This window comes from Vicugna pacos, chromosome 25, assembly GCF_048564905.1.
Source record: "Vicugna pacos chromosome 25, VicPac4, whole genome shotgun sequence".
Taxonomy (NCBI): Eukaryota; Metazoa; Chordata; class Mammalia; order Artiodactyla; family Camelidae; genus Vicugna; species Vicugna pacos.
In genome coordinates, this window is record NC_133011.1 from 10017756 (window position 1) to 10022210 (window position 4455).

Below are 4455 nucleotides of genomic sequence, written 5' to 3' on the forward strand. Positions count from 1 at the left end.
CCTCTTGTTTACAGCTGATGGTTATCTTTATTGGTTAGAGGTAACAAGAATGTTTCTTCCTTCTCTGAACAAAGGTAGCAATTCTATACCAGAAATATTTTGGTTTGGGGATTTTTAAAAAATTTTTTCTTATTGCAAAAGTGATGTCCACTCACTGTAGAAAATTTAGAAAATGCAGATAAGCCAAAAGAAGAAAGTAAAAAGTTTCCCAACACGAAGCCTAGAAGTAACCACTGGTAGTGTTTTGATTTATACCTCTTGGCACATACTTGTACAGTTTTAGTTTGTCTCTTTCCAGTCTTTTTCGCTCTGGGTATATAAACTCTCTCTCACCCCTAAAATGAGGGCTTGTAACAGGTGCTTTTCCATGAAAACACCCCTGAAGTTTCTCTGGAGTGATATTAAACGATCATTTTTCTACGCAAGAGATGAAACCAGGCCCTGGAACGCCACCCCGCAGCAGGCTGTCACTCATCGAAGGGCGGGGCCCCTGGCCAGTGGAAGGTCTGACAGGTGGAGTCTTCCCCCTGGAAAATTCCTATACAGAGCGATCCTGCTAACACTGGCCACGCTTCTCCAAGTGGCCCGGCCTGGGTGCCTCAGACTCTGATATCTCTGAATCCCTCCTCCACAGCCCTGATGAGTAACAAAGGTATTCATACAAACCCCACAAATCTAAGTAGTATTTCTAAAAGGACTGCTTTGAGAGGTCCTTAGTATCAAGTCCTGCTGGCAGACCAAACACATCAAGTATTCAACTAACGCAGCACATGCTATCCCCTTGTGCTTGGGTAACACTGCACGGTGTTTTAGAGCGTTTTGATGAAAATTTTCACATCAACTTTCTCCCCAACCCAGAAAGGCAGGTGGATATAATTTCCATGTCACTGATGAAAAACATTGAAGCTCAGAGTTTCAGTGACTTGTTTAAGGTCAGAGGACTAGTAAGATACAGAATCATAAATTCTCAAAAGTGGGAGAGAATCAGAAGTTCATCTAAACCAGGGAAAACCAGTAAGACTAGAATTAACTGACCCTGATCCAGTAATGATGACCAGCTGGGGCTCCGTGTTAACAAGGATGAGATTAGTAGGAAATGGTAATGGCTCATACTTCCCCTAAGCAGTTTTACTGAGATGGAATTGACATACAACAAACCACATTTAAAGTGTATAATTTAGGAAACTATATTCAATAGCTTGCAATAACCTATAATGAAAAAGAGTATGAAAAAAATATATAACTGAATCACTATGTCTACACCAGAAATATAACATTGTAAATCAACTATATTCCAATAAAAAATAAAGTGTATAATTTGGTAAGTTTGTACATATACATACAATCATGAAACTAAAACCATCATCACAATTAAGATAGTAAACATATCCGTCACCACCGAAAGCTTCTTCCTGCCCCTCTTCCTTCCTTCCCACCTCTCCACACCTCCCTATTCCCAAGCAGCCTCTGGTATGCTGTCACTATAGATTTCGTATATTTTTTTCATGAGTTCTATATAAATAGAATCATAGAGATTTTTGGTCTCTTCTTTCCTTCAGCATGGTTATTTGGAGATTCATCCAGATTCTTACGTGTGTTAATGGTTTTTTCTTTTCAATGCTGAGTAGTATTCCACTATACCACAATTTATCCATCGGCTCCCTCAGTAGGTATTCTGTGAGAATTGTTCCACATGTAGATGTATTTTTGATGTATTTGTGGGAGGAGGTGAGCTCTGCATCCTTCTGTTTCGCCATCTTGAAGACCCTCCTCCATTGGCTTGTTGATGGGCATTTGGGTTGTGTCTAGTTTTTGACTTAAGAGCTTAGTATTTCTTAAGCACTTACCTTGGGCCAAAAACCCTTCTAAGTGCTATACATATATATCTCAAATACATATATATCTCAAATAAATATATATTTATATCTCAAATCATTCAGTCACTCAGCCAACCCCGTGATATGAGGCAAGTACCCTCCCATTCCTCTGTTGAAGAGCTAACTGAAGGACTGCGTGGTTGAATAAACTGCCCAAGGCCATGAAGCTATTAAATAGCAGAGCCAGGATTCAAACCCAGACAGCATGATTCTAGAATGAACACTCTCAATTGTCACATTTAATTGTTACCATCACTTAGCCACCCCTGTCATGGGTGGAGCTGGGAAGATGGCAGTGGTACCTTGTACTCACATACCCAAGCTCTTAATAACTGCCATCATTTGTCACCTAAACTGCCCCAACACATGCTTAAGTCCCCTTACAACATCTGTTTCAGCTGTATATTGAATGGAGAACATTTCTAGGTATAGATTTGTTCAGAACTAGAAATTTCTGTCACAATGATAGAGCATCGTAACACATTTGGCCTTATTTTTTTTTTAAAGAATACTTTTGACTTTTGAAAATCAACAAAAATCAGGAACATACTATGGCCACTGAATAGTATCTCTGTATTTGAAAGTTTAAAAAGAGAAATAGCTCTTTTCTCGACAGTGTGGCTGGAAATGACCCAAGCAGCCCTTTACTGAGTGCAGAGGGCTTTCTTGGAAAGCCTCTTCAGAAAACTTTTATTTCTTCTTTTGATTCTTTTTTCACTCCCCTTCATCAGTTGCAAGGATACCATGTGAACTGTAGTGATGCCCCACATCCCTGAAACAGAGCAGGGCTCTCCCTGCCACTTGAAATTCTTATTAATGGTTCATATAAAGGAGATTTTGTTTCTTCAGCAGAAATGAGAGCCACTGTTCCGTGGCTGGAAATGAAGCAAGTGCATTACCAGCCACGCCAGGACACACTGTAAACAATAACTTGCCTGGGTATGCCCCACCTGCTGAGCCAGGCTTACTGTTCAGCTATCAGGCTCTGATTTTGGTTAAATAAACATGAACTTGAGGACAACCAGCTTTTCTGCATCTCTAAGTCAGGAAGTTGTAGGAACAAGGTTGAGCTGAGGGTCCCAGGAATGAGCTGGTCCAGCAGGTGCACTGGCATTCAGCCAAGAGAGACTGTTCAGTGGAGATCTGCTGTGTGTCTGGCCCTGTGCCTGGGCCGCAGGTACTGCCGTGAACATGTCAGATGTCGTCCCTGGGCTCATACAGTCCCACAAGGGAAGCCAGACATTCAGCAAGAAAAAACATAACTGAGTAGACTGCCAAGTGCAATCCATTCTACGCAGGACGAGCACAGAGCACGGAGAGTGCGTGGGGGTGGGGGTGGGGTGGGGGAGGGGGTCAGCCCTGAGTCAGGGGCACAGGTAAGGCGTCTCTGGATGGGGACAGTTAGCTGGGGCCTGAAGTGAGTCAGGATTAGCCAGATGAAGAGCCTGTGAGGAGGGTGAGAACGAGAAGTGTTTAAGGTAGAAAAAATGGCAAGTGTGAGGAAGCCCTTAGTTCAGGAACAAAGCCACTGAATGGACGAGCAGGAGGTAAGATGTGGCCAGGGGAGCCCCATTCTGCTAATGAGGAAAATGGGGCTCTGGGAAGTGAACCCTTGGGCTGAAACTCACAATCATCACTCATCTTCATACAACATTTGACCATGTCATCCCCTTTATTCCTGTAAGTTCTTCAAAATGTGCCCATCTTAGAGATTTAAAAAAAAAACTAAGGCTCAGAAGAGGTTTGCTCAAGGTGACAGAGCCAGAAAGCATCAGAGCCAAGACTGAAATGCTGAAGTTCCTCCTCGGAAGCTCTCACTGCCTAGGCAATGCCTCTTAAACTTGCATGTTGTGTGAGAAAATACTAAATAGCTTTAAAAAAAAAATTCTCTGACCTCAACCCCAGATTATCTTAGTGGGGCCTTGGGCACACCACTGATCTTGAGGCATTTCAACTTCCTGATCTGCAAAGTCAGGTAGCAGATCCTCATTTTTGACAGTGGGAGGTCGGTAGATAATACCTGATCCCGAAAAATAAGTGGCATCACAAGCATGTTATTTGGTGGCATTGGAGGTTGTCAGCGAGATGCAAGGAAGGGCTGCGTCTCGGGTGGGTGACATGGCTGAGGTCTAGAGGCTTCTGTTTGTCTTTTTATATAAGGCTTACAGAGTTAGCTGACTCTAAGCTATATGCAACTCTAAGCTTTAAACAAGCTTTTTTTTTTAAATTTTAATTAAACATAGGCAAGGGTGTTGAACTAGAAAACCTTTCAGGCCCAATCCTCCTCTATCATTCTGTGCTATGTCAGATTTCAGATTAAAATTCAGTCCAAGAGAGGCACTGCCTGTCGTGCTGGCACTGAGGAACTGGTTAACAGCTAAGAGCAAGGCGGCAAAGAGGAGAGGGGAGGCGGTAGGAGAAACATCTGCTGAGCTGGGACGCTGGCCCAGCCACTGTTCTGGGCACATTTCTGTCTTCATCTCATTGAGCTGTCATTGCAACCCGGGGAGGTGGGTTGTCGCTATTGTCCCAAGTTTAAAGGTCAAGGGGGTTAAGTTACTTAATCAAAGAGACACAG